Source organism: Pseudonaja textilis, chromosome 2, assembly GCF_049901715.1.
Source record: "Pseudonaja textilis isolate UNSWEBS1 chromosome 2, rPseTex1.2, whole genome shotgun sequence".
Taxonomy (NCBI): Eukaryota; Metazoa; Chordata; class Lepidosauria; order Squamata; family Elapidae; genus Pseudonaja; species Pseudonaja textilis.
Genome location: NC_141991.1, coordinates 158,477,052 through 158,491,510, shown reverse-complemented (window position 1 = coordinate 158,491,510; position 14,459 = coordinate 158,477,052). Strand labels below are relative to the sequence as shown.

At 38.9% G+C, this 14,459-nt stretch overlaps 1 protein-coding gene and 1 long non-coding RNA gene across 28 annotated transcripts in view; one reads left to right on the top strand and one right to left on the bottom strand.

Annotated features, from left to right (window-relative positions):
- The window catches only part of ADGRL3 (adhesion G protein-coupled receptor L3), a 568,292-nt gene that overhangs the window by 71,725 nt on the left and 482,108 nt on the right, over window positions 1-14,459 (top strand). The window lies entirely within an intron of this gene.
- LOC148127206 (uncharacterized) overlaps window positions 1-14,459 on the bottom strand; it is a 102,150-nt gene that overhangs the window by 52,938 nt on the left and 34,753 nt on the right. The gene's annotated exons all lie outside the window — the stretch shown is intronic.

Genomic DNA, 14,459 nt, shown 5'->3' with positions numbered 1-14,459 from the left:
TCCTTCCCCTGCCACGCCCACCAAGCCACGCCCACAGAACTGGTAGCAACAAAATTTGAATCCCACCACTGAAACCACTTCCAAAATATTCTAAAGAAAATGCAGGGACTTATCCAATTATAGAGGAATCAACACTGAATCAAAGACAAAAGATGATAGCACTACAGATTGAGAGGACAGAAAAATCTACAGATTGCTCAACAAAAAGTTGATTCAACAGGTCCTGGATTGAAACTTGGATCTCACTGTTCCAGTATGCTAGGGATTTTTATTGGCATTGTTTGTTCAGAATTGGGATCCCTTCTGAGAATTACAAGTCTAGGATTTCGACATTCCACATCAGTAGCATTAGTTGTTCTTAAGTTCCTTGGTTTTGCTTTTTGAGAAGATAGAATTCCCAGGATTAAATTGGTAAGAATGTTTGCAGCACTGGTAACAGGCTTTAAGATGGCAGACACAATCAAGTAAACCCTTCCGCTTTTTACATAGGTGCAATGCATGTGACATACATTAAAAAGAATTGCAGCTTTATTCACCCAAAGCTTTATTGCCCATCATTTTAAAGCCAGTGACTTCTGCTGTTGTGTATAAGAATTCAGAACCTTGTCTTACATTTCCACTGAACAGAAGGCTGGATGCTACCCAAAAATCTCTGAATAATCTTACTTTACCTATGGATCACTTCCACTAGGCAGAAACAAGTATAGTTAGACAGTAAGGTGAGCCTTGAGAAAAAGGCAAAGTGACAGAGGCAGTTTGGTAGAGACAAAGGTATGGTGGAGATAGGCACGGAGAAGCAAGAAGAGCATTGCATTCCACAGCTCAGATCAATAGCAATAGCACTTAGATTTATATACCACTTCACAGTGCTTTACAACCCTCCCTAAGTGGTTTACAGAGTCAGCATATTGCCCCCAATAATCTTGGTCCCCATTTTACTGACCTCGGAAGGATGGAAGACCGAATCAACCTTGAGCCAGTGAAAATTGAACTGCTGGCAGTCAGAAGAATTAGCCTGCAACACTGCATTCCACCCAATGTGCCACCATGGCTCTTTTAGTATTAGCACAAAAATAAACTAAAGTATTAGCACAAAACTAAAAAGTTTAGAGAAATCCATGAAGCTGACTTTGAATGCTGTTAGAAGCTTGACATAAGCAAGGTTAGATGCCTTCCTTCCACACATATATTTGCTTCTTAAAAGTATAATCTTAAAATAGTACAATACTTATTTGGAGATAAAACTTGTTCACAACCTTGGCTTCTAATCTTAAAGCAACAGCATTTGGAAAATTGCCGTTTGGCAGACCAGCTCTCTTTCTCTCTCTTCCCAGAAAGAGCAAATGAGTGAAAGGCTGCAAATGGGCCTTGTTCCAAACAGTCATTAAAAATGTATTTTTAATGTAGCTTTGAGAGATTGAAACCCGTGTTCCTGCATGATCATGCTATAATCCTGCCATATTTGATTTTGGGATACCCCCAGACCCCAGAACAATGTTTCTCAATCTTAGAAGCTTGGCAAGATGTGTGGACTTGAACTGCTGTGCTGGAGAATTCTAGAAGTTGAGGTTCACACATTTAAAAGTTGCCAAGATTGAAAAACACTGCTCCAGGGAGTCCTAGATTACACCTGCACATCTTTTGAGAAGTAAGCATGAATAGGCAGCTTTGCATTGTGCATTGTTTTCAGTTCAACTTAAGGAGTCATTTCCATTGCTCACATTGAGGACTGATATTTTTTGGCTCCTACCTTCCCTCTCTTTTGTTGGTGCAGTCGCTGACTGGAACGCTATTGATAGTTACATTCATATATGACTGTATGCTGATAGGACTCCCATCCAGCAAAGTGGGGTCTTGTCTTTCACTTTTGTTCATCCTAAACTTAAACCTCCTGGCCATTCCTGGTCAGTCCATCTTCAACTGCTGCATAAAGCTAGTGTTTCTATTAGATGCGGCCCTCTAGGCAGCGATCCATATATCAGCCAACAAACATATCTGATAATGCACATATCTACTTACCGAACAACGGCCCCAGCACTCAATACCCCTGCTCAGTCCCATTACTGTATTTTATCTTAGTGAATGCTGAGTAGGACTCTTGCATGCACATCCTTAAATACTGGCCTCAAAGAAGCTCTTCAGCCACTGGAGTAACATCAGGAAACATCCTGGCTAAGGAGGATTATGCCAGCACTTATTAGGTGAGCCTTAAGAAGCAGTTTAAGAGGGTTTTTTATATATATATATTTGTTTTGCTTACCTAAAACAGTTCTCTGAGTAACTAAGACCCGATCAGTTAATAACATGTTAAACATAAATGCAAGTTTAAAAATATAGTACCATCTGGTTGAAAAAGCACTTCCATTTTTAATTCCAACTTTATATCAAGGGTAGCTATTTTTTCATATTGATAGCTGTCTATGGAGCAACCAAGAAAAACTATGATGAAACTAGTTAAAACAGAATTGTTATCAGTTATAAAAGGCATATTTCAAAAAATATGAGTCAGTGACTTTAATGTTCTGCACACAGGGATTGTCATATCTGTAGAAGAAGTTTTGTTAAATTGGCTATTTAAGAGTCCAATGGGGATGTTATACTTTGTTATAGTAAATACTGTGTAGAATTTTGGAACAGAGCAAATTGAGATTCCTTGGAGTTGAATGATCCCCTGTATAATTCAGTTCCAATTGATGGAATTTTATTTAGCTTATCCTGGTATCCCATGCTGCTCATTCATTTCTACCTGCTTCGTGTGATCTCTTGCAGTGTCCCCTGCATGCTTATGGGATGAAGGCATAGGTCCTGCCTCCTATCCCATATCTTCCTTGCCACTGCAAGGTGCATAATAAACTCAGGGTGCTTCCACGATAAGAAAGGGCAAGAATCGGGGATGTAATATCTTTGGAAGGTGGAAACATAAAGAAGTATTTTACTCTTGTCAGCCAAATTCTGCCTCTGGCACTAGCTGTATAGATTGCTGTCGCTTCAGCAAGTATGTCATCATACTGATAGTGCTATAATGCCTTGCCTTGCCTCCTTCACTTGTGATTTTTGCAGCAAAGGCAGATCTGCCACCTACAAGAAATTATGCTACACAGTTCTCCTGTCTATGTCCAACTTCCTTATTAGCAAACCAGTAATGCTACATGAATTCAGAATGCTCTTGATCCACTGACGCAAATATGAAGAGGAGCCTTTCATGTTCAGAAGGTAAACTCTGCTGCCTAATTCCCTATGGACAGTACAGCTTTTAGAAATTTCCCATTCATAACCTATTCAGCATCATCAATAATAAACGTTTAGAGTTGATATGGTAGAGCCGTAAGATCAGTTTCCCTTATCTTTTGCAGCTAAGAATGTTCATACCATTACTTTTATATACTGCAGTATCTCTACTATTGCCTATTTCTACTATGCTGTACATTCCTACCTCTTCCATCTGCCTTTTAATTCTTTTTGCAGACTTCCCCAGTAAAGTAGAAGCTTTATATGGCCACTAAGTAGTATCTATTTTCTTTCATGGGAAGAACATTTCTGCCCTGCAAACTAGAATTCTCCCTCCCTTTCTGCCTCTTTTCATCTTTATATTGAAAAAAGTTGCATTGGTTTTGCCCTCAGGACATAACATGCAGTAGTTATTTGTGAGTGCATATGTTGGACCACAAATGTAGTACAAAAAGTAATGGCTTTGTGTCACTCATATCACAATGACACCAAAATAATACTATACTTCTAGGAGGCAAATCAGAACAAATCTGAAAATTGTAAACCTAAGAAGGCTGTAAACCTGAAATTGTGTATGTGTGTGCATGCACACACATACTTGCTTACAGAAGTTACAAGAAAGTCTATGATTGAAATACAGACAATCCCATTAATAAATAATAGAGCCAATTTTCCCTTGCCATTTTGTGAAAACTTTTTCTGGGAGGACCACAAATAAGAAGCTTAATAAAAGCAAAACCTATTATTTTAACTGGATCAATTTGACTCAGGATATTGAAACCACTTTTATTCCAACACTTTATTTTTCAATACTATAACATTACTACTGTGCTAAATACTAAGTAGTTTACTAAATGACTTTTAGGATTTTTGGTAAGATTATATTGAAATATTTAAAAAATGTACACTCCAGTGGTATTTCTAAAATACTGTATATGCTTTTTGTATTTTGTACAAATGCATCGCAGTTGGATTTTTAAAAAATTAAGTCTGATACTTCTGCAGTATCTTATAAACTCTTTTTCAATATGACAAGATGAATGTGCTGCAAGTAATCTCCTACAGTTGTTTTGTTGTGGGAAAATAGGAGGAGGGAGAATTGTTAGGCATGTCCATCTCTATAAGTATGAGTTACTTATAAAGTAATAAAGGCAGGATAGAAAAAGGTGTAATAAATTTCCCTGTCTCCTCCCCCCTTGATTTTATTATTGATGCATGATGATGTTGTTAAAATATATATTATTAAATCGAATACGGGTGACAATATATAACTCTCAAAAGTAAAACTTCCTCTGTAACACAATTATTCTTATGCATACCTTAGTGGGTTGATAAATCTGATGTTTACAAAATCTTTGGCAGATTATGTTTTTGTAATGCTATTTTCATAAATAATCCATCTGCAATTTAAGGCTTCAGATATATCTAATGAACATATTAATAAGAGAAATAAATTGATTTTACAGAAGTGTATATTTTAATATTTTTAATAGGACTAGATATAATTGTCTAAGGAATAAAACCTGACTGGTCTGGTACAGTCTTATTTATTACTAATTTAAGATGATTTAGCTATTAATCTAGCATGTAGTTAAGATAGAATGTTAAATAGTAAAATGCGTATGGAATAACAAGTTGCATCTTCTTGATCTGGGAATAAGAAGAATTGGAATTGTGCCAGGTTGGAACATCTCTTTGATATACTGAATTATATATGAATAAGAACTCTGGTGTTAAAATACCCTTGGATTGTTTATGAATTTCACCAGTTAAGCCATTTAGGCTCAGTGATTTCCCACTTTTAAAACTTTCTATAGGTTTAATATTTTCAAATTCAGTTGATTTAGAATTTTAAGGATTTTAACTTTGTTTCAAGTAAAACATCCAACCAATCAATCAACTTATTAGCTACACATTTAGAAAAAAAATGAAGTTTTGGGGATAGAGATCCGTATCTACAACAGAAACTGAAAATATACAAGAATCAAATAAAACCATTTTTATTTATTACTTAAGGCATAAAATAAAATCATAAATTTGTTACAAGTTCTGGTTCAAATACAGAGGAAAACATATGCAGCATTTACTTGAGATGTAGTATATATCTAGACTTTTATGATTGCTAAAGCATTGGCCAAATGAAAATGTAAAAATAGAAGAGATAACACAAGAGGTTTTTTAGAAAAAAATCCCTACCTTGTAATCAAGAAGAGATGAAACAGCAGTTAGGATATAAAACCACATGACTCATGGATTCAAATAATTTCACCCTTGTGCACTAATAAATTCACCTATATGCATTTACAAATCACATGTTGCATTTTCCCAGCCGGAGCTTGTGTGCAATCGGGCTGCTCATGGATTTGTAGTTTTTGTTCAAAGAAGAAGTGATTGCCATGGCTAGGATGGTTTTTGCACAGATTCATTTTGGGCACCAGTTATGATATTTCCACACCTGGGAGGTTCTTCTCATGGCTATTAGTATCTTAGTCAGCTTTCATTTTGATTAGAGCAATATACTATACTTGGGTCTACCCTGGAAGAAGCTATAGCTAATCCAGTATGCAGTGGTGTAACTATGGGTGATTCTTGGTTTGTTCCTATAATAGCACAAAGTTGCAAACTCTGTTATTTGCTGTTGGCTTCCAGATACAGTTCAAGACATCGGTTGTCACCTGTAAACTCTGCAAGGCTCTGGACCTAGATGTGTATGAGATCATTTTCCTTTGATTATTTTTGCTCATCTGGATGGTTCAGTACTGGTCTCATTGATAAAGCAGTGTCATCTGACAGAGCTATGTAGATAGGCCTTCATTCCTTCTAATGCTCTATGCCGCCCCAATTCTGCTATTTTTGTAAAACTATGCAATTCCAGCTGTTCCAGGGACAGGGTAACTTGGAAGCCTTCTCACAGAGGTATGTCTCAATGTGTTTCAATGTTCCCAATGTGCTATTGTTTTACAATTTATTATTATTACTATATAAAACTTTTATTCATTAAACATGAAACTCAGTCAACTGAACATTTAAAAATATATCACAAATATCATTGACTGGCACTAATGGTTGATGTGGGTTGCTGCCAGCATCCTAGGTATCAACCAAGTATCTTCTTAAAATGTACAGTATGTTGTTCCAAGTAGAATGTTGTCTTTTGCAGCTCCGTTGGCGTTACAGCAGGAATCTAATAGTAATAATAATAATAATAATAATAATAATAATAATAATAATAATAATAATAATAATAATAATAATAATAATATACTCTATTCTTTAAACGTGAAATTCAATCGAATATTCAAAAATGCATTATTATTATTATTGAGGGGGAGATGACAAATTACATTATGTTGCTGTTTTTCTTGATCTTCTTTTCATTTCTTGCCTAGAGTTGCAAATTGCAATTGAAAAAATATATTAGTTAAATTGATTTATCTGACTGACTGACTGCTTTTCTATTCATTTGATTTTTGTGCGGGGTTGGGGGGGATAATTATTTTGACTTAGATCTGTTATAATGTGCTTTGGCCAAGAGTAGAAAAATATCATTAAAATCATAAGAATTATGCTTGTCACCTTCAATTAAATTATATTTACAGTAACTAGTAACTTTTGAATAATCTAAAATTGGCTGAATTAGTCTAATCCCATGGAGATTTTGATCACAGAATGTAAATATTTTAGCCAGGATCATGAAAATAAGTAAATAAAGCACATGGAAGAGAAAGTTGAATATGGATTTATACTTTTGCAGAAACACACTTTTTCATGAAGACATTTTACTTGCGAGTTGTGTTCTCATTGCTTACATTTTGCCCAGGTTTCATCCTCTGGTAAGGTATTCCCTGGATAATCTTTTAAAGGCAATTGTCTTCATTTTTTCTTTAGTACTTGAAATAGTGATTCCAAAATACCACATAATTCAGAACTCAGTATTCTATAAGAAATTTGGGAGTTGATTTTAAATAGCATTCTTTCTGGGAATATCATTTTGAAAAAAAATACATGATCCACTTGAAAATCTAAAGGGATATAAAAACAAAAGCTCCTTTACTATCTTTACCTGGATTCCAAATGCCTGTGAGGCATTTCCTGGGAAACCCTAGTTCATCAAAAGGACAATTTTCATTGGAAGAATGGAAAATCATTTTTTATCCAGTTTTTACAATTTGTTCATATGCTATTATAAATTCATTAAAACGGGTTGGAAGTTGGGTGTTCTTTTTCAAAAAAACCTGAGTTGATTACAACTACCAAAACGATTAAATATAATTTTAAAAGAAATAACTACAAAGTTTAAAACAAAAATAGTTTTTATATATCTATATTCACTATATATATATATGTAGGTAGGTAGGTAGGTAGGTATGTTTTCTTAAGTTTTCGTGGGTACTTACATGCATGGTATTCAGCTTTGTTCGGGTATTTTCCCACGTCATTGTAGTTGTGCTTTTAAAGTTGTAGCAACGTTTCGGCAGAATCTCATCTGCCATCATCAGGCTTCTGTATTGTGTTCGTCTGTATTGTATTCTGTATTCAATGAACACAATACAGAAGCCTGATGATGGCAGATGAGATTCTGCTGAAACGTTGCTACAACTTTAAAAGCACAACTACAATGACATGGGAAAATATTCAAACAAAGCTGAATAACATACATACACACACACACACACACACACACACACACACACACATATTTGTTTTCTGAGGCTCTCGAGGGTATTTGTATGTGGTTCTTTGGTTATTCGGGTTTTCTCCTGCATAAAATTGGAAGTATCTAGGCGACGTTTCGATGAAGTCTCATTCATCATCTTCAGGCTTGTGTCTTCAGCTTTGTGCTTCTCAGTAATGTGGGCTTGCAGCTGCTTCTTCCTTTTAACTGCTAGTGGGGGTTTGACTTGATTGGATGGGGGCTTGGCTGTGTTCTGATTGGGTGGGGGGGTGTTCTCATTGGTTGGGGGTTTGGCTGTGCTCTGATTGGCTGGGGGGTTGGCTCTGTTCTGATTGGCTGGGGGGGTGTTCTGTTCAGGTGGGGGCTTGGTTGTGCTCAGGTTAGTCTTAGTTGATGGGGGATTTGAGCTGGTGAGCTGTGATCCTGCTGTTTGCCTTTGCGTTCGTGGTCGTGCTGCATCTACATGGTGGGTGTCAGTTCACTTCATATATGGATCGGAGGGGTTTGAAGTGGGTAGTGATGCAGCTGCAGTGCCGCTTATGGTCCGTGGTCGTGTCTCATCTTCTGTGTGGGTGTGAGTCTGCTTTTTACGTGGAAGTGTGGTGGTGGCATCTTGTGTGGCCCTCTTGGGTGTGGGTCTGGTGTCATTCTTCATGTTAGGTACTCATCTGTTCATGAGGGCGGGTTTCCAAATGGCTGGTAGGCGGGAGGTGTCATCTCATTTATTCATGCTGTGTGGGCGTTTTTCACCCACCTAATCCAAAAAGAAAGCCCAACCAAAATCCAAGACAGAGAACAAGTAAATGGCAAGCCCTCCTCCCATATATAAAAGGCACTACAGACAAAATCAGCAAGATCCTCCAAAAACACAACATTAAAACAGCATTCTGCACTAACAGAAAAATATCCACCATCCTAAGAAACCCCAAAGACAAAATCGAGTTAGAAAACCAAGGAGTATACAAAATCCCCTGCACCGCCTGCCCCACCACATAAATCGGACAAACTAACAGAAGAATAAGTGCACGCATCAAAGAACACAAGAACTCAATCAAAAAAGAAGAACCGACCTCTTCCCTGGTCCAACACCTCAAAGCCACAGGACATGAGATTGACTTTAAAAATATCAGAACTATCGCCAAAACTGAACACTTCAACAACAGAATAATCAGAGAAGCCATAGAGATAGAAAAATGCCCACACAGCATGAATAAACGAGATGACACCTCCTGCCTTCCAGCCATTTGGAAACCCGCCCTCATGAACAGACGAGTACCTAACATGAAGAATGACACCAGACCCACACCCATGAGAGCCACACAAGATGCCACCACCACACTTCCATGTAGAAAACAGACTCACACCCACTCAGAAGATGAGACACGACCACGGACCAGAAGCCGCACTGCAGCTGCATCACTACCCACTTCAAACCCCTCCGAGCCATACATGAAGCAAACCGACACCCACTATGAAGATGCAGCACGACCACGAACTCGAAGCCAAACAGCAAGATCACAGCTCACCAACTCAAATCCCCCAGCAACTAAGACTAACCTGAGCACAACCAAGCCCCCACCTGAACAAAACACGCCTCCAGCCAATCAGAACACAGCCAAACCCCCTACCAATGAGAACACACCCCACCCAATCAGAACACAGCCAAGCCCCCACCCAATCAAGTCACACCCCCACTAGCAGTTAAAAGGAAGAAGCAGCTGCAATCTCACATCACTCTGAGAAGCACAGAGCCGAAGACAGAAGCCTGAAGATGATGAATGAGACTTCATCGAAACGTTGCTTAGATACTTCGAGTCTTACGCGGGAGAAAACCCAAACAACCAAAGATCCACATACAAATACCCGCGAGAACCTCAGAAAACAAATATATATATATATATATATTCTTAAGTTTTCACAGGTACTTACATGTATGGTATTCAGCTTTGTTCAGGTATTTTCCCACGTCATTATAGTTGTGCTTTTAAAGTTGTAACTTTAACAGCACAACTATAATGACGTGGGAAAATACCCGAACAAAGCTGAATACCATACATACATATATACATACATACATATATATATATATATACATATATATATTGGTAGATTTTCATGGGTACATGTATGTACGTCTAGGTCTGTTTGGGTCTTTTCCTATGTAAGATTAAGAGTATCTTGGCAACGTTTCGGCGAGGTCCCACTCACCATCCTCAGGCTGGTGCTTTCGGCTTCGTGCCAGTGCAAGCAGTGTGTGATCGGAGCTGCCATCTCTCTATAAATACTGGTGGGGGGGACTGGTGTGCTGGGCTGGTTGGTTGTGCTGCTGCCTCTTGATTGGTTGATGGAGTTGATGTTGGTATAATGGGCTGTGTGGCCTTGTGAGTTTTGTTGTGGAGATATTCTGGATCTTGTGCTGTAATCTCCTGGGTCGTTTGTTTTGTTGTGATCTTTTTTCCATCAGCCTCTCATGTTTTAATGGCTTGGGTAATGGATTGTGTGATGTCCTTGTGAGACTTATTGCTGTGGTATCCTTGGTCTTGTGCTGTGATATCCTGGGTCATTTGCTGTGTTGCAACTTCTTGCGTTCTTGTAATTTTCTGAGGTTTCTGATGTGATATCCTGAGCGGGTAGCCGTGACGTAGCATTCTGGGTTTTAGTCTGGCTTCAAGTTTGGGGTCTGGGTCTGTGTTCTTGGTTTGTGTCAGCTTGTTTGGTTTTGGGGTCGGGGGGTGCGACAGCTGGCGAGGCAGCTGTGGTCTGTTTTCTGGATGGTGGTTGTCCATCGTTTATAGGATGGGCTTGGGCCTGGGTCTGATGAGGGGGATTGGGGGTGGTGTCCCGTGTTGTTTCGGGTCTGGTATTGGTTTTCGTGGCTGGGACTCGCTTGTTGGTGAGGGCTAGCTTCCAGATGTCTGGTAGGTGGGAGGTATCGTTCTGTCTATTGATGTTATGGGGGTGTTTCTCTATCTCAATGGCTTCCCTGATTATTCTCTTGCTGGAGTGTTCAGTGTTGGATATTAATTTGGTTCCTTTGAAATTAATTTCATGTCATGTGGCTTTAAGGTGCTGGAAAAGGGAGGAAGTATTTTCTTCTCTTCTGACTGCGTTTTTGTGTTCTGCGATGCATGCATTTATTCTCCTGTTGGTTTGTCCAATGTATGTGGCTGGGCAATTGTTGCATGGTATTTCATAAACTCATTGGTTTTCTAGCTGGATCTTGTCTTTGGGGTTTCTTCTTCTTATATATATGCAGGTCTTGGCGTGTTCGGGTCTTTTCCCATGTAAGATTGAGAGTATCTTGGTAACGTTTCAACGAGATCCCACTTGCCTTCTTCAGGCTGGTGCTTTCGGCTTCGTGCTTGTGCGAGCTTTGTTGTCAAGATACTCTCAATCTTACATGGGAAAAGACTCAAACATGCCAAGGCCTGCATACCTGTACCCGTGAAAATCTACAAAAACAAGTGTATGTATGTATGTATGTATGTATGTATGTATGTATGTATGTATGTAAGTATGTATTATTGCTTACAATACTTACCTAATTCCCAGATGAATTACAAAAATTTTGTGGTAAAGAAGTGTTTGTGTAAAGAGCTATCTCCAGATTAAAGTTCTAATTGCATATTTCATTTATGTTACTGTGTATTTTTTTTTCCTCTGTGGTTTTCAGTTGTGAGGATTCAGCCAGCTGTAGTTTATTCAAGAAGATGAAATTAAAGAAACCTGAAAAAAAGTTTAGGAGAATTCCGTGTTGATTGTGAACATCTCATGAATCCATATTTGAATCAACAGTTGGAATAGCTTTAGACATATGTCACTTACTGTCTTTTGAACTTGTGTGTGTGGAAGGTGTGTTTTTTGTGTACAACATGTTGTTTAGCCATGTTTTAATTTGGTACCTTTCTTCTGGGGATAGATTCAAGGAAAGGAAAATTTAAGTGGACTCGTACGATACATGTTGTTTCTATAAATAATCAAGGTGAATTCCTCTAATGCTAACTCAGTTTCATATGCTTTAGCTAGTTACAGTAAAAATGGATGGCGTTCAGGCTTTCAAGAGTTTTTAAAAATGCTACTTAATAAATATTTAAATATGTTTTACTTTATTTATATTTAAATTCATTTAAAGGTAAATGGTTGCATATGAAAGTTGGTCTTAGCCCAGGCGCCACTTCTAGAAGAATGGCCACTGGTACATCACTCAAAATGAATGAAACAGTAACCTAAAATAATAAGCAAGTCAAAAATCAAGCCTATATTATGATCTTACTGTATATTTCATAACATTGGGCATTCATTAGTACAGATAGTCTTTAATTTATGATCACAGTTGGGGCCCAAATTTCTGTCAGAGATTGTTGAGGTTGTCAGTCAAACTGGATCTAATGTAACAATTTTTAAGAGGGTTGTTAAGGCAAATCATGCAGTTAAGCAAACCATACAGTCGTTAAGCAAATCCAACTTCTCCAGAAGGGGTTATTTTGCCATTACTCCTAAGGAGGTTACACGAAATTACAGGAATTAGAATGTAAGGTTAATAATAACAAACCAATAACTCTGTTATAGGGCTTACTAGCACAAAACTTTTTAACAGACAGCCTCTCATAAAGGAAAGTAGTGTTTAATGCCTGTATTACGATTGTAAAGGCTATGAAATGGCTACAAAATATAGATTGGGAAGCAGGAATAAAAATTAATAAAACAAAACCAAAAAGATAAATAATCAGCAGATCAGGTAGTTGACTCTAAACTATAAGTTATAATACACGAGGAATATACTAATTTCAGACTGCATGATCAGCTTCTGTAATTCAATCAAATATTAAATATGTGGGGGAAAAGTTAAAAATGCATAATAAGCACTAACAGGAAAGAGAAACAATACAAGGTTGAAATATAAGTGTCAGGGTGATCCTGAAATGGTTTACAGCATTAATACAATTAATTAATACATTAATACAAAATTAATCAAGATATTACTCAAGCTTAATGTCTTCTTTTACAAGTAGTCCTCAACTTATGGCTACAATCGAGCTCCAAATTTCCTTGGCTAAGCAAGACAATTAAGTGAATTTTGCCCCATTTTCTGACCACAATTGTTGGTGAATCATTGCAATTGTTAAATTAGTAACATGGTTTGAATCTGGTTTCTCTATTGACTTTGCTTGTCAGAAGGTCACAAAAGGTGATCACAAAACCCCAGGACACTCCCTCATAAATACATGCCAGTTGGCAAGCAGCCAAAATTTGATGACATGACTATTGGGATGCTGCAATGGTTGTGTGAAAAGTGGTAAATTGGGGGCTACGTGTATTTACTAATTAATTAGTTTATTGACCATTTTTTTCTCCAAGGAGCCAATTCGATATATATGTAAATCCTTATATTTAAATTAATAAAATCCAGTGGATTTCTTAGGTTAAAAGAATTTTTCACTAGGTTTCATATCAATGGAAGAATTTTGGACTCCTCAGGATTGTCAATCAATATTCAGGTTTCTAATGGCAAAGAAATAGCCTAATAGTCTACACAAACATGAAACAAAACTCAGAGAGCCTTCAGATTTTTGTTAACAGTGGATGATAGCATATATACTGGGAGAAAGAATTGTGAGATGATATTTAACAAGCACTGTTATAATACATTAAGTGGAGGGAAACTCCAGGAAAGTTTCCATCTGATTCAGGAATAGGGTTGTAACACAAACTCCCTTAACAATGTCTTTCAAACTTTTCTGGATATTTTGTATACCGTGTTTCTCACAAAATAAGGCCGGGCCTTATTTTTTTTTTGCCCCCTGAAAAAATGTCTAGGCCGTCTTTTCGGGGGTGACTTAATTACCCCCCCTTGCATCCTCGGGTGGGCGGGCAGCGACAGCTTGGATGTTGACCTTGGCGTTGGTGGGGCACTTTGTATCGGGAGACCTTCCGCCACCATTGCTTTCCCTTCTCCCTTGCTGCCATGGTGTTAGAGCAACACCACAGCGTTTGGCGCAGCCACGTGCGGCCAGTCAGGGCTCCTCCCTGCAACCGGAGCCTGGCGGAGACACTCGGCTTCAGGCGCTCCTGTCGCCGCCTTCCCTTTGCCTTCGAAGGTAAAGCCAATTCTTTTAAAAATGACACCCTACTACAACAAAGCCTCCCCTGCCCGAGGGCAGCCCAACCCCACATGGGGAGGCGAATCTCCCAGGGCCGCAGCGCAGGATCGGCCCACCCTGGGAGAAGCACCCAGCCACCATCCCTGCCTGGCGCCGGGCAGAGTGTGAAGAGCTTCTCCTGGGACGCCCAGCGCATCTGACAGGCAGGCCCTCCTTCCCGGCAGCACAGCTCTCACCAAGGCAGCAAGCGCCTCCCCGCCAGACCCTCCATTCATCCCACCAGGGCCATGCCAGAGCCATGCGGGCTAGGCAGAGCCAGGAAAGCGAGCCGTGGGTGCGTGCCCGCCTGCCAAGCAAAAGAGCCGGGCCGACCTGAGCTTGGCTTCCTTCCCAAGTCCCTCCAGCACAAACCCGAAGGTGCCACCAGGAGAGGCTACCCGCTGCTCAGGGAGCAC